Source organism: Rattus norvegicus, chromosome 4 (assembly GCF_036323735.1).
Source record: "Rattus norvegicus strain BN/NHsdMcwi chromosome 4, GRCr8, whole genome shotgun sequence".
NCBI lineage: Eukaryota > Metazoa > Chordata > Mammalia > Rodentia > Muridae > Rattus > Rattus norvegicus.
The window spans coordinates 152386334-152409566 of NC_086022.1; the positions used below are offsets into that span (position 1 = coordinate 152386334).

The 23233-nt window shown below is 43.3% G+C and overlaps 1 pseudogene; it reads right to left on the reverse strand.

Annotated features, from left to right (window-relative positions):
- Positions 1-23233, reverse strand: part of Ube2m-ps1 (ubiquitin-conjugating enzyme E2M, pseudogene 1) — a 58449-nt pseudogene that overhangs the window by 27090 nt on the left and 8126 nt on the right.

A 23233-nucleotide genomic window follows, 5' to 3' on the forward strand; every position in this document is an offset into this window, starting at 1 on the left:
TATCAAAGTTCCAAGTAAAGCCACTAGAGGTAACCAAAGAGGATCTCCAGGGTGGTCTGCTTGGGCAGCTCTCACAGACACCACAGACTGGTGGGCTCTAAAAGAGGGAAGTCAGACAGAAGTCAGATCAAATGCCAACTGTTAGCCCCTTCTAAGCCCAACCCTCTTGGCTTGCAGGGGTTACATATGCTCATCCCTCAATGTGCCCTATGTCGCAGTCACCCAGAAGAGCCCGAAAACCATCTCGGCTTGACTCTGCAGTGCTCGAGCCAAGTCATGTCAGGGTCAGCTACCATATGCTTAAACTTCCAAAGACAGAAGTATATCTAAAAGGGTTCTGTGGCTAGCAGGGGTCCCCACTCAGGGTCCACTGCCAAGAACTGCTGGGACTTAGGGATGAGAGGTTCCTCAGGGATGTGTGAGGTACGTGGTGGTAGAACTGGTTACTTGGTGGGTGAGACTGTCTTGTCCATTTTGTATCTGATACTGTGGTTCACAGCATAAAGTTTGGGACAGGTGACAGGATGGGTGAAGAGTCCCCAGAATAGGAAGTAAGGATGGGTCATCACTAGAGCTGTACAATATCCACAGGACCAGAACTGATTTAGACTCTAGTCAGAGAGAAAGGAGTGGGAGGTGCAGGGGACAGACCTATGGTGAACACTAGTGGCTTCTCTCAGCTGACCAGGTGATCCAGATCCTGGTGGTGGCAGCCTGTCCTGCCCTCTGAGAAAGAAATCTGCTCCCTCTCTGAGGCCTTCTACATGGTGGAAAGTGTGACCCAGGCTTCCATGAGACCAGAGATGACAGTCCTAAGGAATAGCAACCCAGGTCAGCCAATGTGACATTAGAAACCCAGTTAACAAGAACCTATGATGCGACCTACCAGGTTCAGGAAGTCTGGTAATCAACATGAGAACGAGGCTGCCCTTTTGAAATTCAGGCCCAGGGACCAGGCCCGTGGTAGTGCATAGTGCACAAAGCAATTTTGAAAATAAGGAGAGGTCTGGACTTTTGGGCTTAGGCAATTTAGAGCAGAAGGGGCTATGGAGGAAAAGACAGGCAACAGACAGACCGTAGGTGAGGCGGCTTAGACACAGTGAATGGAGCATTACAGCGAAGCAGCAGAGTTACCACATCGCCTGCAGAACTCAGCAAGAATTCGGGGAGCAGAGATGGACCTCCTGCATCCTTCCCCCAGGACAAATAACCCACTGTAAAGGATATTTTACAGGGCAGGAGGTTTTTCCCTCCCTCGTGTGGAATGAAAGCCCCTGGACAGGGTTCATAGTGTCCTTTTGTCAGATCGTGTTTCAGATGGTCCATTTTAGGTCTTGAACCCTCCCTGACATGTTATGTTATTTTTCTCCAATATTTTACTACACTACGTAAATAATAAAACATAGATGAGGTCCAGGGCTCCATCCATCACTCATTCACCATAGCTTCGTAAAACCGGAGGGAACACTGCAAACTCTCAAAGAACTCAAACTCTCCCTACATTAGCTTCCACCATCTGCCTCCATCCTCCTCCCTGCTAACTTTTGAACGTTTCTTTTTTTTTGCATACCAAAAACAAAATGTATGTAAAATATATAACATGTTATATATTTTATAGATATATAATAAAGGATGTAAAAAAATTAAACTCACCAGCTATGCTGCAATTAAATTGTGACACACACTAAAATCTATCTTCCAGGACTGTCCCCTTTGTCCTGTCCACAGACTTCCTTAGGTTTATCTGAAGGTCTTAATGAGGCACAACACTGTGTGCCACAGGTATCCACTTTAGAATATAGTGAGTTATTTTTTCCCTCTGCCAGATTATCCTCTGCATTGTTGTCATTGACATCAAGCCTGTGCCTTTCAGGAAGAAAACAGTAGCCTACACTAGGAGGTCTTGGATAGGGCCTTAGTGTTGAGAGCTATGAGAAATGGCTTTGGGCAGATCGCAGTTCTCTCTTCTAGAGAGAGAGCTACCCTTCTGGTCCTCATGGACAGCAGTGAAGAGACCAAGGAGAATTCACTTGCCATTCAGGTATCAACTTCTTTTTTTTTTTTTTTTTTTTTTGGTTTTTTTGGTTTTTTTCGGAGCTGGGGACCGAACCCAGGGCCTTGCGCTTCCTAGGTAAGCGCTCTACAACTGAGCTAAATCCCCAGCCCCCCAGGTATCAACTTCTTAATGCTCCTGAAGTGATCTTAGGTGAGGTTTCTGGATGAATGCAAGTTAAAGAGAGCAATGATTGACCTCTGCTTGGCATTCCCCTAATGATGTTTCCCTTCCTCTGCTAAGGGTAGACAGCATCGATGGCTTGCTTCCTGTTCTCCCTCTAAGAGTGGATCACCATAGCTGACAAGGTACAGAGGAGGTGCTAAGTTGCATGTGGTGAAGACTTTAAAGGAGAGTGAAATGTTATAACATTACATTTTGCACCCACAAATCTACAATTTATAATGTGTTCCTTTGTATACTAAGCCAAGAGCAAAATAGGACAATATCTATGTAAGACAAAATCAAAATGGTTGACACAAACCCAACTCTATAAATAATAAGGTTAAGTATGAATGGATTAAACAATGTAATCAGAGAGCAAAGACTGTCAGATTAAGTGGGAAAATAAGATCCAACTATGTTTTTCCTATAGCACACTGTATTGTTTTTCGTGGGTCTTCTAATGTAGCTCTGGCTGAAATGGCTCTTGCTCGGTAGCCTAGGCAGGTTTTGAACTAGTGATCCTCTAATTTACATCTCCTGGATGCTGGCACTACAGATATGGCTCCAAATAACATGCTCTAGATTCAAAGATACAAATTGGCTAAAATTCAGAGGTTGGAGGGAACAGTCACTCTTAGGAAGCTGGGACGGCTATATTGATTGCAGACAAAACAGACTTTTTAAAAATGCTTTCCACCTCATTTCTGAGAGACTTATCCTGATGGAGAGGATATAAGAAAAGGAAGGCCAAGAGTTGCCCATCACCATCTTCCCCATAACCACACATTCTTTCCAGCAGCTTTTCCTCAGACCCAGCTTTTGCCCAACGAGCCAAGGCTCTTGCTTCTCAAGAGTGACCATCAGGCCTGGGCCCTGAAAGATCTCCCACCTTACAGAGGGCTGCAGCTCCTCCTAAAGCCACTGAGTTCTAGCACCTGTAACCATCACTTGGGTACCCAAGCGATCTATTCTGAATACCTACAGTGGCTTTTCTTCCCAGTTAGACTTCGGATGCTTCAAAGGGCACTGCTGTTAAACAACGGGAAGAAAAAAGATGATTTCAGCCATTAAACCACAGGGAAGAAGAAATGCCTTGAGAGGAAGAGATGGAAAGGGGACTATAGTAGACCTCATCATGTCCAGCACAGCAAGCCACAACGTGCATAATATCAATAGAGAGGAAGAAAAGAGCAAATAACCATCCGGCAAGTCAGAAAAGCAGCCAACAGAATTACAAGAATTAGGAAAACCCTCCATAATGGCCATAAATACAAACGTCCCTACGTCCCACTTAAGAGACGCAGATTAAAATGAATAGATTAAAAAAAACAGGATGCAAATATTGTTTGTTCCTTAATGGTAAAACAACCGCAGAGTCAGGACGGAATGCAAACCATCCAGTGAACCACCTCAGTACGGCATAGCCATTCTGGAGTGTGATAAAATAGACTTCGAGCAACAAATTAGAGGAGATAAAGTAGACCATTCCATAATTAAAGGGAATAATGCCTCAAGAAGATGGAACAATTGTAACCTTCAGTAGCAAGGGGGATCCAACTCACTAAAAGAAAATGCACGGGAATGAATGTGAAACAGGCATAAAAGGTTAGACAGGTTCTGCTGCAACGACAGTCGTTGGTTTCAATAACCCACTCTCGTCTTTAAATAAGTTATCTGAACCAAAAATAAAGCTGCTTTGGAATAAACTATGCCATAGATCAAATGGACTTACAGACATTCCCAGACTGTCATATTTAACTGCAGCCAAGTATACACTCTTCTCCACAGCCTACAGAAAATTCTCTAAGATCATATTCTCAGCCACAAGAAAGACATGACCAAACAGAAGAATGAAAATAATTTCCTGTATTTTATCTGATCATAGTAGGAAAATAAAACTACAATTGAATAACAAGAGAAACCACAAAACTATAAAAATACTTGGAGCCCAAGAAATACTCCTGAATGGCCAGCCATCACGAGAGGCAACGGGGGGGGGGGTAAATTTTGAAGCTGTAGAGCCAAGCACAGCATTGGAGTGCAGAGACCTGATCACCGCACATGGGGAATAAGGCATCGGGATTAGGAAGAGTTATGCTAGCCTGAACTGCATAGTGAGTTTGAGAATACCTTGGGTTACACAAGATTGTAGTTAGCAGCAAAATAAACCAACACAAAGAAATAAATTCTTAGAATCAAGTGAAAGCAAAAGTACAACATATCAGAACTTTTGGGGTACAGCGAAGGCAGTTCCAAGAGGCTACAGATATACGTGATTAGATTAAAATTTAAAAGGGTCCCACACAATTGCGCACCTCAAGGTCATAGAAAAAGAGTAAGTCACACCCTGAAGACAAGACAAAGAAATAATAAAGATAAGAGGGGAACATGAAATAAAAAAAAAACTGAAAAACAAAACCTGGGAGACTCCCAGTCAAATGACCTCAGAGAAAAGGAGAACCAAATTAATAAAATTAGAGATGAAAATGAAGACAAGGCATTAAAATACATTACAGTGAAATCCAGAGGTTCATTAGCAAACAGTTTGTAATCTTCATTACAAACAATAGCAATGTCTAGAAGAAAATGGTGAATTCCTAGATAGGCACCACCATAGCATATAAGAACCCAAGGTCTGTGCCAACCCAGCTTGAAGAGTAACACAATGTCTCCCAACAAAGAGAAGCCAAGATCAGACAGTCATTGCTACATTTTAGCAAAACAATCATGGATGAGTTTACATCGGTGCTACTTAAATTGTTCCATCAAATAGAAAGGGAAAAGTATTACCAAACTCAGTCTATAAAGACAGTGTTGCCCTGTATAAACCCAGGTACAGACACAAGAAAGGTATAATTTCTCTGATAAACATAGATGCAAAAAAGCCTTTGTAAAATATTTACATACCGTATTCAGGAACACATTAATAAGATCATATCTAATGAAAAAGTTGGTTTTGTACTAGTTCAAGATTGGTTCAATGTATACAAATCAACAAATGTAACATGGCTCACAAATTAATGAAAGGACAGGGATCATAGAACTCTATCAATAGATTTTTTAAAAAAGGCATTTGACAAGTTTAAACACGTCTTCGTGATTAAAGTTCCAAAGAAATTGAATATAGGAAGAGCATATTTCAACATAATAAAGCTTGTGCATAAAAATGTGGCCAGTATTAAAATAAATGGGCAAATCTGGAAGCATTACCTCTGAGATCAAAAATAAGGCACAGATGTCTCTTCTCTCCACTTTTATTCCAAATCTTAGCTAGCGCAGTGACAAGAGAAAAAAAAGGACAGGATGCAAACATAAGTTAAACCCACATTGATAAGCATGTGACACTGTACTTAAGGGACCCTAAAGACTTCACCAGAAAACTGAAATCCAATCAATACTTCCAGCAAAGTAACAGGATATACACGAGCTTTTGCTTCCCTACAGACCTATGATAAACTTGGAGAGCAAGAAAACACTGATTCTTCGTATGTTGTCTTTTCATTCATTTCAGCCCTGGTTTTGATAATATCTTTTGTCTCCTTTTGGGGGGGGGTGCTGATTGCTTTTGTCTTATTAAAGAAAAACAACCACCATTTAAATGGTTTAAAAAAAAATACCTACAAGTGAGCTCAACTAAGGTTCATCTGTACAATGAAAACTTTAAAATACTGAGGAAAATAATTGAAAAAGTATATTCTAAGATGGAAATGAATCCCGTGTTCATATATCGGCAGAATTGATATGAAAATATCTGTATTATTAAAGCGCTTTGCAGAATGATTGCAGTCCTCACCAAAGTCAACATTCTCCACGTCAGAAAACCCAGAAATACAGAAGAAAGCACAGAAAACCTCAAACAGCCAGGCAACACTACTCAGAAAGATGGCAAATTATCCTATATGGTAATAAAACCATCATGCACAAATCCAGATGGGTATACCGATGGCTCAGAGTAGTCACAATAAATATGCACAGTCAAAGACACAGAATGTTCAACAAAGGTATCAAAAATACACTTTGAAGGAAAGATGGCCTCTTTGGCAAATGTTTCTTAGAAAATGGTATTCCTTCGAGGGAAGTGGAGTCACACGCCCTTAATTCCAGCACTGGGGAGGCAGAGACAGGTGTATCTTCATGAGTTTGAGGCCAGCCTGGTCTACAGAACGAGTTCTAAGACAGAGCTACAGAGCTGTTACACACACACACACACACACACACACACACACACACACACACACACTGACTCAAACAAACAACAACAACAAAAGAAAACTAAATTTCCATATTCAGAAAAATAAGCTAGAACTATATCTTTCACCCTACTTAAGAACCAACCTAAATGGATGAGACTTTAATGTAAGAAACTTGTAAACTAATAGAGGAAAACACAAAGAAATCACTTCAATACATAGGCATAATCAAGGGCTTTCTGAAAGGAGCTGGGGAAACAGTTCCCCAGATTAGTACATAGGACTACATGGAGTTCCAAAACCCTGCACAGTGACAGACACAATTGCAAGAATGACAAGGATACAATATCTCAAATAGATACATAGATACAAATATTAATACAAAACTCCAACTCGAATTAAAAATTGGGGCAATAAAATACCTAGATAGTTCTCAAAAGAAGTAGTGCAAATGACCCATAAATACTTAAAGGGTGTTCAACATCCTTTGCCATCAGGGAAACACAATTTCAAACTCCTTTGATAGTCCATCTCTCTCAAATCAGAATAGCCAATATCAGGAAAAACAAAAAGAATAAATGCTGGAGAGGAAATGGAGAAGCAGGAGTTTATTCGCCATGAGATTATAAACTGATGAAGCCACTGTGGGGGATGAGTATGGAGGTTCACGCCCCACCAAAAAGAAAAAGTAAAAATAAAACTAACTAAAGTCGCAGCTCTCCCACCATAGGTGTGTACCAGAAGGCCACTGGAAATAATCGTTCAGCTCTGGAGATAATCCACCCCTGGGATTTTACCAGAAGGTCACAGAAGACAGTCACCCTACATCCATTTTGTTACCTCACTACTTACAGTAGCCAACATGTGGGAGCTGCTAGACCCTACCAACTGGTGGGTGCATAAAGAAAATGTGATGATTTTATTCAGCTATAAAAAGAATGAAATTATGCAATTTATAGGAGCATGGATAGAATTAGAGACCATCATGTAAGCAAACGCCAGACTTAGGAAGGTAAATACTCTATGCTTTCTCTCATAGGCGGAATATCGTTTAAATATATTTGCAAATGTGCATAGGGTGTGAAACTAAAGGAGAGGAGGACTATAATGGAGGTTGAAGAATTTTAAAAGGAAGGGGAAGAAGAATGTGGTTAATAGGGGAACGAGATAGTCCTATATTTCCCTCATGCAGAATCTAGATTTAAATATATGCACAGACACACAGACACACATAAACAGCACACAATCACACCCATGCAGGCACACACACACACACACACACACACACACACACACACACACACACATCATGAAAGCATGGGGAAACTACTTGGGAAGAGAAAGAGGACTATGGAGACCAAAGAGGACTATGAGGAAGCGGGGGCTTGAATGAACTCAAGTATGAGGATATATACGTTCCTGAACACATGGCCTTGTTAGCCTTCCCCTGCTCGGAGCAGGGTAAGGTAACTGCAGTGCATCCACCATGCGCCGTGTGCTTGTCATGCAAACGCTTCCTGCTCTGCTTTACAGACGTCTTACGTTGGATTCGCACCGCCCACCGAGAGGAACTCAGACTGTGTGGTCTCAGCAGGAGCAAGGTAGTGCGATGGGAAGCCCAGATGCTCATTGTCCCCTTTCCAGCTCAGACCACAGCAGAAGTGGGAGCTGCATCTCTGCCTGGTGGTCAATCTCTGGTAACAACCTAAACGAGACCAAAGGAGAATGGAAATGGGTAAGTTTCAGGGTCTCTGTTAGATCGTGCAAGTGGAGCGGCATGCAGCAGCCGCAGCCTGGGATCTCCGAGAAGCTCATTGGAAGTCCTCAGCCCCAGCTCTAAGCAAAGTGTGTACCTGGACGTAACTGTGTGACGACACCATCTATTCAGTTCCTCTGCTTAATTATGCTCTGACCTCCAAGCATAGAGTCACGGGGACATCTTGTAGGGCGCAGAATGTGTCTGATGTGACTGATGTCTTGGGACGCTTGAGACTGTCCCTGTATTGTTTATGTTAAAAGAACTTGTATTTTCATTTCATAGCACAGAGCTGACCTTTGACACGTTGAGTCACTGGTGAGCTTCCTGAATTAGCCCCCAGAGGCCTGTTGCTCCAGAAATTTGCCATTTGTCTTCTTTCAGATGACAATGTGGCCTTCTTACCCTGTAAATCTTAAGCACATAAATACCTTTCTGCCTACATTGCAACCCTATCCACAAATGATCCACCACTAGATTCCTCTCAGAAAGGCCCTGTGGTGACAGAGCCCTGGTTCAGCCCTGGTGGCTTTGCTGCTGCTGAAAGTCCCTTGGGCCCAATCTTCCCTGAATGAACAAGTCAATTGTACGGAATGATGCCCCAACTTTACTTCACATGGCAGCTCATTGTAGGGTTGTCTCTCACCACACAACCTCCAACATCTCTAAGACATTGTTATCAGTCTATGGGGGGAGGGGGACTAGCCCACAGGTCACACGCTCAGAGATACAGCAGTCCCATCATTGCTTAAAGAAACTAACATTTTCTAGCCCTGGCTATGAAAGCTCAGGATGCTATGGACAGAGACAGAGACAGCACAGACAGCCTCACTGATTCCAGAGCAAGAGGCTAAGTTGATCGTCTTTTCAATATCAGCCTCACTGAACCTAGAATCACCGTGAAAATACACCTTTGGATGTGTCTGTGTTTCCAGAAAGGTTTAAACAAAGACAAAGACACATCCTGAGTGCGGGCGTCTCCGTACTGTGGTCTGGGCCTCTGGACTGAATAAAAAGGGGAGAGCAGACTGAACCAGCCTTGGGTCGGTGCTCTCTGGCTTCTCACATCCAATGTGACTTGTGTTTCTACTGCCATTACATCCTTCCCAAGTCCCCTTGGGTTTCTAAGACCAGTCATCCTGTGTTTCTGCCTCATGACTACACCCATGATGTACTACTGTACTTCAGACTGAGCCAAAATAAATCCTCCTTCTTTAAGAAGGTATTTTGTCAAGGCAGTGAGAAAAGTAGCTAATATGGAGATAATTCGTTTCCAACCCCAACAATAAGTAGCCATTTTTAAACGGCTCTCGGGTTCAAGTTAGCAATAAATATGACAGAAACATTAAAATCCCAAGTACACCGATGCCTTCTTAAGTTCAGGAATGCCGTCTTTAAATGAAGCAGCCATGTGGAACTTCTTAGGACTCTCAGTTTCCTTGGTGTTAGGGGTGCAGAATAGTCACGTATTTTATTCTAGCCAATAAATTTCCAATGCAGACAAACTGAGGGCAAGGACAGTTTAAATCAACTTGAAGCTGCATGGAAGCATTTTAAGTGTTTCCAAGAAGTCACATTGGTAACCTGTCCTGTCACTGGAACAAAGGAGTCTTTGGTAGTGGTTGGTGGATAGCCTTGGGGTTCAGAGCAGACAGGAGTGACTTGGACCCAGAGGTTGTTGCCGATGGAAGGAAATGGGAAAGGCTTAATAGGAGAGTTGATGTTTTAATTAATTGGGGCCTTCAGGAAGGTCATTCCAGTTGAGGAGAGTGGCATTCAGATCCAGAGAGGCAGACACATGGGTTTAAGAAGTGAATGGGAGGTCTTCGTTAGCAAAGTGAGGAGGTGGCAGAGACCGAGGTGGGACCTGGGACCAAAGCATTTTCTGATGATTACTTGATTTCCTTAGGATCACCTTTCAAAAAAGGTCCATGTGAGGAATCATTAAACGAGACCTTCAGTCAGGCGTGCAACTTGACTTTTCTTCAGTGCCTGTTAGCAATGCTGCACACTGAATGTACAACCCGGATAACCGAGGCAGAGGGTTGGGAACCCAGACTTCCAGTACTAAACTTTGTAAAGTGGTTCTGGGGTAAGCCACTGAGTCACAGCTATCGGGGATTGTGTTTTTCAGTCAATGACAAACCAGTCAAAGAAGGGCCACATATAAAAGGTAGTCCCAGAAGTTAACAATGGAGCTGAAAACTTGCTGTCGTGGAGTGTCATTGTAGCCTTTATAAAGTCTTACCTCTGTACATTACTCACAGCCTATGCTGCAGTGGAGAGGAACAAACAAACAGAACATGCTAGCCTTCTGCCACTCCTATTAAATATAGCACATACGATTCTTGGCAGTATAATACTTAACAGACAACTGTGTTGACAGCTTATGTACCTGCTGTACTTTTATTATTATGGATTGATTTCTGTTCATTAAACTTAGTGTAAGAAAAAATGATCTTACGTAGTAGATCCAAGGTGCTTTTACCACATTTCCTGACCCTATCAAAGGCCCAGCCCAGTGACTGATCTGTGCTGTTTAGGGTTTTGTTTTTTTTTTTTTGTTTGTTTGTTTTTTTGTTTTTTTTGTTTTTTTGTTTTTGTTTTTTTTGTTTTGTTTTGTTTTGTTTTGTTTTGTTTTTGGTTGCCTGGCTCTGTGATGTTTCCATGATGAGGAAATCATTTAACAACACATTTCTCATAAAGACCCTGTCATCAAATGACATATGGATGCTCAGAGAAAAGCTAAAGGGAAAGGAGGTAGTCAGACACAGGTGTGTGACTATGTCCCTAAAAGTTAAGTCCTGTGGGACCTGCCTTAGCTAAAGGCCCTGGGACTCACTCTCTGTCCTCTGAGGCAGTTGAGAGTTAGCACTTAGGAGTGGCTGGGAGAAGAGGTCCTGTGTCCATAGCGGGATTGGACAGAGGCCATCCAGTGGCCCAAAGCTATGACCCTAGTGTCAGCTTCTGCCTTAGCAGGAGTCACAGGCACACGATACTGTCATCAGGGTGCCCAATACCAACGTTGCTCCATACCAGCCAATAGACAGCCAGGGACAGTTAAGTTCCCAAATGCCTAGGACAGCGTCTGCCTCCCAGTATGGTCTCCCTATAGACATAACCTGGATCCCCATTCTGAGTCTCTCCCTGCTCTAAGTTCACCAAAGATTCCCTTGTCAACCAGATCCAAAGAACCCCCAGAATGAATGCCCAGATACCGCTGAGTGGTATGTGTGCCTTCCAAAGAAACAAGTGACAGCTGTGTGGGAAAGGCTGGGCTCAGGAAAGTCAACACAACTCCCCCTCGTTTCCTTGTACAACTGTTCCCTGTGATTTCCACTTCAACTCCAAATGTGTGTGGACACATATGACTGTGTGGGCTGCTTTTCATTTCTTTCCAAGCACTGAACCAATGAGCTTGAAATGTGGGCTAGGATATAAAAGGTAATGCTCACCTGAATACTGTGGAGCTCCGTGGCTCTGGACGGTTGTCAAGATACAGCATTTCCTATGGCTGACCTCTCATCGGGCCTGCCCCCATCACCTCAGTCTTATCTTCGTGAATTACCTCCCCGACATAACAATGTTTCTGTGCATTCATGGCTCTGTTTGTCTCCCATAAATCAACTTCAGGCCTACTTAATTGTCCCTGGGCAATTTTAAACAAGCAACATTTTTAATGAGGCAGAGAATGCACAGGGGCCAGAAAACAGGGTCCATGTGGGTCACTTTGTATATTTTCAAAGCCAGCCGTTGCTGAGATAAGTCACATATTAGCCCGATCTGGGGTCTTGGCCAAAAGCCTTTCCCATTGCGTGACCAGTAAGACCCTTGGCCATCAGCAAGCTGCTTTTTATCAATGGCCTTGAAGTGTGTCAGTTATTATAAACACTCATGATGAATGAGTGTTGTGGTTATGTGAGGAATCCAGTCACCTTGGCTTAAGCTGTGCAAATGCCAGAGCTAAGGATACGGCTGGAAAGACACTCTTACCACAGGAGCCCAAGCCCTTGGTGTTTGAGCATCATTAATTTTTAAAGTTTTTCCAGAAATCCATGAATCTCTCCATCTGGTTTTTAGGTTAATATGACGGCTTTAGCGAAACCACTGCTTTGGCGAAACCACCCCCAGCCCATCCCCATAGTAAGAACCATTCCTGTGCCTTTGCTCAAAGGGGGGCTTAGTTCAACTGACCCTGACTCTTCAGAGTCACAGGACACTTAGGAGATCTTAACCCTCAAGGACCTGTGCTGGTAAGATAACACTCAGCTCGGCTGTAGTTAGGGCGATGCAATAAGAGTCTGGGTCTAAGTAGGGCTAAGCACAGGCTCAAGGGCCAGTCTTAGCATGGGGCTGAGTAGCTAATTCTGAGGGTGGTCAAAGTGGGGGAGTGAAGGGACAAGGCAAAAAGCAAGCAGTGGTTAGGAGCTATGCTTGCTGAGGAATCTAAAGGCAGCTGTATAGCAAAGTCTCAGGAAAGGGATCCCTGAGATTTCTAGGTTATTCTCGTGACCCCTGAAATGGGACCAGGTAAAAGAGAACAGAGCAGCCTGTGTCTCCCCATAGCCAACCCTATGCCAGTACTGTTGCCTCTCTCCTCCTCTTCCTCCTCCTCTTCCTCTCTTATCATTTTATTTGCCCAGATGCCAGGCTGAGTCCCGTACAAACATCTCCTTTAACTTGTAATAGGTCAATCCTGGGGACCTTTGAGGGGACATTGCTCAGGCAAACCTCAGAAAAATTATATGCTAGAGATGAGGGATCGCCAAGGGTCTAACAATTTATCTAACTAAGCCCGTCTGTCCTTAACACCAGGACATCTGTTTCGGAGCATCAGATTCCAGATTCAAGCCTCCTGAGATCCTTCTGTCTGCCTCCATAGCTTCTTCAAACTGACCCTCAGCAGCTCTCCTTCCCAGCTTCAGAGATAGAAGCAGCATGGTTTGAAAAAGTATCGCAAAGCCAAATATACTCGGTTAGGCTCTCTGCTATGATCGGGGCAAGGTACAGAACCCTATCTCAGGCGGGCACAGCTAGTGAAGGATTTCCAACCCTGGTAACCCAGGAGACTAGCTAATTCCCAGCCTAACACTACTCCTGATGCTCTTCCTTGTGGCCTTCCATCCCATCTCTTGCTTCTCCCTCCTCCATGTGACTTGTGGTAAACTCAGCAAGTTCCTGTCTGTTTCTAGCAGTTCTTGATAATGTTACAGCTGTTCACACATGGCCCAAGGACACGGGGACAAGGTAGAAGCCTGCACAGGAATCCAAGAAATTGTTATTCCAGTCTTTAAGACTTGTGTTCATGCCAAGCTAAGTAATCTTTAAGGACCCTGTAAGATGTTAACGTTTAGGGGGAAGTTCATGAACTACTTGAACCCAATGTGAGTAAGACCTATTAACTCTAGATACAGAGTCAAGGCTCCAGTAGAAGCTCCTCATTAGACAGTGAGTTACTTGCCAAACAAAAAGGAACAAGGAGGGGTTGGGGATTTAGCTCAGTGGTAGAGTGCTTGCCTAGAAATCACAAGGCTCTGGGTTCGGTCCCCAGCTCCAAAAAAAAAAAAAAAAAAAAAAGAAAGAAAGAAAAAAGAAAAAAAGGGAACAAGGAGAGGACAATGTTTCATCACTTCAAAGTTTATCTGCCTGAAAGTAAAGGGTACAGCTTTCAAACAAGACATCAATGCATTTAACGTGTGTGTGTGTGTGTGTGTGTGTGTGTGTGTGTGAGAGAGAGAGAGAGAGAGAGAGAGAGAGAGAGAGAGAGAGATGGGGGGGAGAGGTGGGGGAGAGATGTTTTGAAACAGAATTTCTCCATGTTGCCCTGGCTGTCCTAGAACTCACTATATAGATCAGGCTGGCCTTGAACTCAGAGATCTGCTTGCCTCTGCCTCCTAAGTGCTGGGCTTAAAGGCATGTGCTGCTGTATCTAGCAACTCATTCAACATTTCAGAGTATCAGTTATAATGTTTTAAAGCAAAATTGTGTCTAAAACAAAATAGAATCTAAGGGACTCTACACACAGGCACCCGGGCTCTAGGGCATCCTAACATCTGTACTTAAGGTACCTACAAAGTTTTCTGGAGTGAATAAGAACCCAAATTCTTCTCCTTAGAAGCTCTCAGAAAATGGGGTCCTTAGAAGTTATTTTTACTGGGTCACTGAATTATATATAGTTTTACTATACTGAGTAAGTCAGACAAAGCTCATCAGAGGCAGGCTGAGAATCCTGTGGCCTCTTGGCCATGCTGGGGTAGCAGGGGCATCCACAGTCAGAGCAGGAAGACTGAGCATACAGACAATACTGGGAGCCCAGTCCTGGATGCATGGTTCAATCAGACATTTAAGGAGTGCATCTCACTTCAACACTTCTGCAAAATCTGTCTCTGCACCCATGGCCCATCCGTACTGCACTCGGAGCTCACAGGCAGGGCAGGTGAGAATGTAGGAGGCTCAGGAAGCTGAGGGACCATGGAGCGTGTAGCACACACACCAAGGCCATTACTTGTGCACCCTTATGGGTAATGTATCTTTGAGAAAATATTAGGGTGCCCTCAACAGTCCAGTGATTACAACTCTTTGGTAAGGTAGGCAGAAATCCACAGCAAAGTTAAAAGGCAGGTAGGGGCCCAGCAGAGTCAACAGGAAACAATCATAACTCAGGCACCACTGGGAAGACAGTGGGAAGCATGGGGAGGGAACTGAAGCTTATGCAAGGTCTACCTTCCTGACTCTTGCTTCAGTAGAGAAAGTCTAGCTACAATGAGCAATGCCATCCCACACCCCCATCACTTCCCACGTGTACCTGTGCTCAGGTAAGAAGGGAAACAAAAAGAGTGGCACTCCCCCCATCCTAAAACCCTGCTGTCTACTCAAGAACAAGGGGGCTTTCAATTTTGAATGGAAAACTGAAAATGCATGAGGTTTGATCCACTTCCACACCCCTTGGCTTTCAGAATTACATGAAGATCCCCAGCCAGCCCAGGTGTCTTTCCGAAGGCTCAGTCGAGTACCTTCCTGTACTGTCCTGTCACATGGTCCCTGGGCCTGGTACAAACCTACTCCACCTCACTAGTTTCCTGAGGGCAGACCCTGAGACCCACAGTGAGCTCAGCAGAAAGGTCTGTAGGCACTGTAACAGCTCTCTGCCGATCACTGTGCCTTCCTGACCCGAGGTTCTGTCATACTGTGCCATCCATAGATAATTATGTGACCATTTTGAGAATCAGAGAGCCCTATTGCCTATGAAAATTACATATCTTAAATAATCCGTGTCTTTAACAAATATTTGCTGCACATGTATGATTCCTCCCCTTAAGATCAAAATCTGCTGGGTAGGTCCAATTGGACAGGGAAAAGCTCACACGGCTCCAACTCTATGCAAATAACTTATTTGTCCAGTGCCAAATGGCCAGCCCTGAAAACATATACAAGTAGCATTATATGGATTTAATGGGTTATAATCAGGCATATATATATATGTGTGTGTGTGTGTGTGTGTGTGTGTGTGTGTGTGTGTGTGTGTGTGTCTGTATGTAATAACAATGAAAAAAGAGGCCATGGATTTGAAGGAGAGTGGAGAGTGATCTTTGGGAAGATTTGGAGGGAGGAAAGGAACAGGAGAAATATTATAACTAAATTATACTCTCAAAAATAAATAACAAAACTAATGGAAACACACATTAATAGTTGAATTCAGTCTAGTACTGGGCGACAGAAACTGTTGCAAAGAGGTTCAAGGCACGTACAAAGAGAGGCAAAGACAAGAGTCACCACCAGCTTCATTCCAGAGCTGTCCTCAGTGGTCTTGATAGGATGACCAATGGATTTACTCATGAGCTACAGCATTCCTTACGTGTCCCAGCAAGAGAAGCATCTTTCCTTCTTCCTGCCTGCCTACTCCAGCTTAATTACAGAGCAGAGGATGCCATATGCAGAAAACTTTACAAACAAGTAGACCTTCTGCTGGGACCTAGGTGTAATGTGATGTGGACCAGTCAGGAGAAAACAAGCAGGGTTCTAATATGGGCAAACTGTCACCATGGCCCGTAGATAGGGCACCTTGATTGCTGGTGCTGCAGGTGGGCAGAGCAGGGAATGACAGAAGTTAAAGGACATCAGAGCAGGTGGGCCTCCTCTCTTTTTAATTCAGTTATGATGGATTTGAGCTTTGATTCTCAAGCAGTTAACTATAGGGTGATGCGGAAGGTTTCTAGCAAGGGGAAACCACAGAAAGGACTCAGCAGCAGAGCTATGGGGATAATTATGTGAGCACAAAATAGAGAGTGAAGAGGAGAAAGAATACAAATGCCTCCATAAGTCAGACACTTCCTACATCCAAAGGAGCTCCTGGGGCAGGAAGGCACTTCCTACACCCAAAGGAACTCCTGGGGCAAGCAGGTACTTTCTACATCCAAAGGAATTCCTGGGGCAAGTAGGCACTTCCTACACCTAAAGGAATTCATGGGACAGGAAAATGACCACATGTTTGGATCTAGGACCTAGATAAGCACCCTTACCATTGTGACATGTTAGAATTCAAAGAGAAGCACGCTTCATGAACAGCTATAGGTTTGACACTGAATTAGAAGCAAGTTGAGTTTGAAGTACCATGGAAACACATGGTGGGGAGGCATGGGGAGAGTCTAGGGAGTTGGGGGTTAGCAATGTCCTTCTGAGGGTCACTAGCTTGGGTTGAGCAGATAGAGTTTAGAACACCAAGGCCAAAGGTCAAGAGCTCCCATCTTCCCTGAGGATCTGAGATAACACAGCTTCTCCTCTAACCCTGCTAGGCACTATAGGCCTCTGATCACAGGCTTAGCAGTAATACCAGGATCTTAGAGGGTTCACGGCCCCAATAAAGTATGACCTCAGCTGGAAGAGGGCACAGCCTAAGTGCATCTGTGTGATGAGGCACCCAAGGTGGCCCTGAGCAATGCCAGGACCCTGATATGTAAGTACTGTGGCTTAGGATCAGATCTCCCAGAACATCGTCAACTCTCTGTTTGCTGTCTGCATGACTCCATCTCTTTGAGGACTGCAATGAAGGCAAATTCTTTCATGTGTCTCTGAAGGTCTTCACAGCTTCTCTTCTGCTTACCAGTAGACCATCATTATGGCTTCTGTTTGCTAATGTTCAACCCCACAGGGACCTTTATTTGTCTTTTCCAGGCCTTTCTTCATAGTATGTCTAACTCCTAGATTCCTCCTGCTCTCGGTCACATTCTCAAAGGTCTCTCATCTCATCAGCACCAACAGACCATCCCCAGAACCTTTCCAGTGGTGTCCACGGTGCTAAATGTAATGAGCAAAAGGCTGTACTCCCCACACGGATTCCTTGCTACTCTTGGTATGTGCCCTGAGCACCCTTAGACAGCATTCATGAGTACCACACAGCTGAGCAAATAGCCCTCTACAGTAAGGAATGTCTTCCTCTTTGATTCTACTGCACATGTTCCAGAGAGCCCTTCTCAACCTCTGTGTGAGCCCCACGCAGACAAAAGCATAAATAAGAGGTCCCCCAGCTCAATAAAATGATTCTGTCCCGGAGCATACATAGCAAAAAAATGTCCGAGCCCACACATGCGTACATCTCTCTGGCTCCAAATGCATCATCACAGTCCCATCCCTACAGCACCATCCAGTCCCAACTACTTTCTGGACTCCCTACCTCCAAATACCATCAGCCTGTGAATTTGAAGATTAGAGTACCACATGAACTTTAGGGTACACAGTCACGTTCTAGCATAGTGTCTCCCAGATATTCACTCTAACTTTTTAATAAATGTATAACACTCAAGGTGGAGTCTGGGCCTGTTGTCCACAAAGAATACTTTGTAGTAATTAGAATACTTTGTAGAAGTAACTGAGCTGAAGAAGGGAGGCAGAAGGAAAACCTGGTCAGGAACAGAAAACGGAGTGGACAGCCTCTGCTCGTGAGAAGTGTGGGTTTAGTATCCTTGATCCCAAAGTCTAAATTCTGAAATGTTCTAAAATCTCAAACTTCTTAATGATACCAATGTAGAAAACATGACACTTCATTTATATACAAAATTATTTAAAATACTGCAAAAATTAAACTATGCCTATAGGGTATATATGAAAAGAATAAATTTTATATTTAAATTTTGGTTGCCTTGTCATGATATCTCATTATGTACATGGAAATACTCCAAAATCTGAAGAAAAAAAAAAACTGGAAGCCCAACTATTTCGTTCCCCGGCACTTTGGATAAGGTATACTCAACCCATATCATGCAGTTTAGTGCACCAGATGTGAGAGTAGCATGTGCTGGGAGCATTTTTCTAGGGAACACCACCCTTTCTTGTGAATGACAGGGGCATTCTGGGAGGTCTCTGTGGGCAAAACTTTGTCAAGAGCTTCAAGGGAAGAAACTGCATGGTTTGGTCAAAGAAAGGAAGAACCCACGGGCTACAGTCAGGAGCTAACAGAAGCACTTGAGGGTGTGCGTTTGGAGAAGGTATGTGTGTTTTCTGTAGTTTTAATGCTTTTTAGTTATTAAGATAGTAATGCAAATTTAGAACTTCAAGAAAATTTTATAAGAAATCATCTATGATCTCCCCAGGCATGATGACTGCAGTCCTTTCAGTGAAGTTCTGTCCTATTCAGGGGTCCCAAAAATATGGGCCCAGGACCACGGGCAGCAGCAAACAACGCCCAGCAGGGTCTTAGAAATGGGGTTTCCCAACTCTACTTCAGACCTTCTAAATCAGAAAGCGTAAAGTCAGGGAGTGAAAGGACCCCACCCCAGGAAAGGTCTGGTGCGTGCAGAAGTTTTCGAGGGACTGTCGATTTCCACCTTAGCTGGGTGGCGTGTTGGAGGGATGTGCTGGGAGGCTGGACACGCACAGGACAAAAGGCCAACAATAGGCAGGGATATCAGCATCACCTAAAGAAACAACTCAGGGAGGCAACAGGGCAAACAAGAGGGATGACTGACACAGCAAGAGGAAGCATGCCAGGCCGAGTGGGAGCCAGCGTCTCAGTCAGCTTGACAGCCGCCAGCAAACACCAAATCACAGCCTCTGCCCAGGGGACGCTGCTTGTCCAACCCTAACAACGCTATGAACCAAGGGAAACAGAACCTCGGGGTAGACATGGCCTGAGAAGAAATGTCTTCCATGAGAGGGCTCAGCCACAGGGACAGCTCAGGTGCATCAGAAGAATCAGGGAACTCTATTGCCATGGGGTGGACAAGCCACAAAGTTGGTGCTTGTCCCCTTAGTGATAGGCAGAATATCTACACTTGCTCTTTCCTTACATTAGAGCTGGCTTTCGTCCTCCCTGTGTGTCCCTGAGGGATGGTGAATCTTCTCTGCCCTAAGACAGTAACCCTTAGAGTGTCGCTGTTTATTGCTGAAGCTGGAGTAGTGGATGAAGTCGGTCAGGTATCACTTCTGCCTCATCAGTGCTTCCCTTGCCTGGAAAGTCATCAATGTCAGGAAGTAAGAAAGACCGGGCAGAGGCTTTCCGTGATCTCTAGGGAATGGCAGGATTTGAACATTTGGCTCTTTAGCTACTCCTCCCACTTTTCAGTGAGAAATAGCTCTCACAGCTGTGTAATTGTCTCGCAGCTTCCATAAATAATGAGCATCAGAATAATAAATTCCAATAACTTCAGCATCAGAAAATCACAAAAACCAAACAAACACAAAAATCAAAAGACGGGGTCTCTAGTAATTGTGGCTGCCAAAAAAGAAGTGGTTGAATGACCAAACACAAACACTGAGATGAAAAGGCATAAAATTCCAGCTAAGAAGTCCTGGGGCCATACTGTGCAGGAGAAACACATCCATTCATTCACTGTGGTTCTGTGTAAGATGACCTTAGAAAGATTAAGACATCAGTATCCGTTCCTCTCCCCCTGTGCTAAGGTAGAGCCACAGGGGGCATGAAAACTGGGGCTGAGGAAACCAGCTTCCAGCAAAGCATCCATCACTTGAGAAAGTTATAAAAACAAGAATTTTGAGTATCTGGAAACTGTCCTAAAGGCAAGAAAAACATTTGTTCAAGAAAATCTACGAAATCTCAGAAAGAAAAGAAAGAAATTAGTGGAATCTGTGGCATCTGAGTCACAACCAGCTCATCAAAATGGAAATGCTACTGCAGAGCGAAGGGTCTCTCTTGTCACTCGAGATCCCAGGTCAATGAGGAAATTACCCTCAGTCTTTACTCCACTGCAGTTCCACCTGAAGGCTCGGCAAGGAGTGGGGCTCACTTCCAGGACCAAGTTCCCATCCCTAAGGTAGTGAGGACTAAGCTTTGGCCACCTGGAAGCTCAAAGGTCCTTTATTTGTGGGGCAGATACCTCTGCAGAAGTAGGGCCATTGATCCCACCCTCAGCTCTTGTTTAACAGACCAATTCTGTCCCCAGAAAACAAGTAGGCTTCAATGACAACGAGGTTCTAAATTAGCCCTAAAAGGACTAAATTTACTTCAGGGTTGAGAAGGTCAGATCCAATGACACTGTTAACAGTGGAGATCTTAGTGTGGGGTGGGGGTTGGGGGTTCTGTATGAGGCACTGAAAACTCCATGTCACTAGAAGACTAAAGAATGTGGCAAGCCAAAGGGACCTCAGAGATATCTATGCAGTAGCCCATGAGAACAGCAGAATGTTCATTCTTCTCAAGCACACATGAAATGTTTCTTTAAAATTCGCTAGATCCCAGTCAAGACCCAACAAACTATAGTTTAAATTATAAATTATTATTAGTTTAAATCTATGTATAATATTTCTTTGGCTTCAACAAAATGAAAAAAGAAGGCAAATAACATGAAAACTGAGAAATTTACATCTATCTAGTAGCAGGGGTGCTGGCGGTTGTCAAGGGGAATGCAGAATACCAAGTTTGCTCCCTGGGACAAAGAACTGAATGTCCAGCACAGACAGAAGGGGAAACCTAGAAAAGAAAAAGGAACAGCTTTATCCTTCTGGGATGTTGTAAGGGTGGAGGGTCTTAAGGCTTGGAGCCAGCTAACAGTCTCTGGGTTGGATGTTTTACAGGTTCCTGGGTTGGCCCCTATTTGGATAACAACCCCAGTGCCTCACCTCTGCTTCTTCTTGAGTGGTTTTCTGGGAACAAGAAGTCATGCTGTCATCTAAAGGAGAAGACTTTAGTGTTCCTGTCTACCTCTGTTCCTTTAACTCTGCCTCATGTAAAAATGTATTATTAGTAACCGATGGATCAAAAAGTCACAGAAAAATTATAAAATATTTTGGATAAGTGAAAACAAAAGAGAAAGCAAATGTTTGTGGGGTGTAGCTGTAGGGCTTTTACGGGGGACTTCATAGTGCTTGGTGTTTATAAACTGAAAAAGAAACTCCTTATATCAGTAGCTAATTTTCCACCCCAAGGAACCAATAGAAGGAAAGGAAACCAGAAAGAAGAAATTAAAGCACTGATTTTTCTCTATTGAGCTTCTGATCTCTGTTTTACTTCTTCTCCATCGTTTTACTTAGTTTTTTGTAAACTCGACCTTCATCCTTTGAAAAGGTCAACGATGTTGGCAAATGCTTCACTAGACTGACCAGCACACAGCAGAAGTGATTCAAACAGTAGAATCAGGGATGGCAAGAAGACATTACTCTAGCATCACAGGAACAGATTATAAAGGGGTTCTGGATGCAATCACATGGGAACAAACTGAGTAATCTAGACAAACAGGATGACCACACAGAAACACGCACACCCGAGACTTACCACATAAGAACTAGAACACCCAACTAGACACTATGAAGACAGACTGCATTGGTAAATCTAAACTTCCCCAAAGAAAAGTCCCTAGGCTTCACTGGTATTACCTTTCTTTCTGCCTCCTCTGTCACAGTAGTCCTGGAGTCTTAGGTGCAGAACTCATGTAGTAGATGGATCTGTTGGGTCTGTGCTTCACCTCTATATTTTGAGTGGTTTGGTTTTCTGTAATGGCCTCTGATTCAAAAGAGAAATTTCCTTAAGGAGGACAGAGTATTACACTTACCTGTACGCATAAGGATAAATATTTAGAATACATTTAGAGATTGTGCTGGTGTAATAGAGTGACCCTTGCAGGTTGCCCTGCAAGATTCATGACTTCATTAGCCCAAGGTAGCTGGCTAAGTTTCCCCTTGAAAATAATGCCTCTTTCACATGAGGAAATTAATCCCTGAGAGTCTGATAAACCAGCGGTGACTTTCGATGAAGAAAATGCCAGACAAGACAATGTTGATGTTTAATGGTTTAAAAGACCAGCTAGAGACACTAGGAAAGCTTGGTAGAATTCTACTGTGGATCCATCTGGCCCTGTTTTCAACTGATTGCTCTTTCAAGAGCCTTGCTTTTTATGGGTCAGCTTAGTTTGTTAACTTCTTAGTTTAATTTTGGTGCTTTGCCTGAATCTAGAAATTTGTTTATTTCTTTTAGGTTTTCCAATTTAATGTAATACAGGTTCTTTCAATTATTTCCTTATAATATTTTGATGTTGTATATTGTATGTTGTAATGTTTCCCTGTTCATTTCTGTTTCTGTTTATTTCCATCCTCTCTTTCTTTTGGCTACCTGAGCCAGAGGTCTATCGATCACATTTATTTCCTCAAAAAAAAAAATCAACTCTTGGAAATGTTGATACTTTGTGCTGCTTGCTTTGTTTTGATTTCACTCACTTCTGCTCTTACTTTTATTTTGTCTTGCCCTCAACAGGATTTGGTTTGTTCTTGTTTTTCAAAATGTTTTACTTACATCATTAAGTCACTTGTTTGTGCTCTTTCAGAGTTTTGAAACGTAACCACTCACAGCTATAAATTCCCTTTGTAGACTGTTTATAATGTGTCCCAGAGATTTGGTTGTGCTGTGTTTCAATTTTCACTTAGTTCCAGGAATTTTTTTTTTTTTATTTCTACTTGGACCCATTCATCATTCGGCAATGAATCACTTAATCTCCACGTGGCTGTGAGTTTACCAGAGATTTATTAGCTGCCAATTTTAAATTTTATTGTGTTATAGTCCGATAAGATAAACGGAGCTATTTCGATCTTTCTGGATTCGTAAGATTTGCTTCATGGCCCATGATG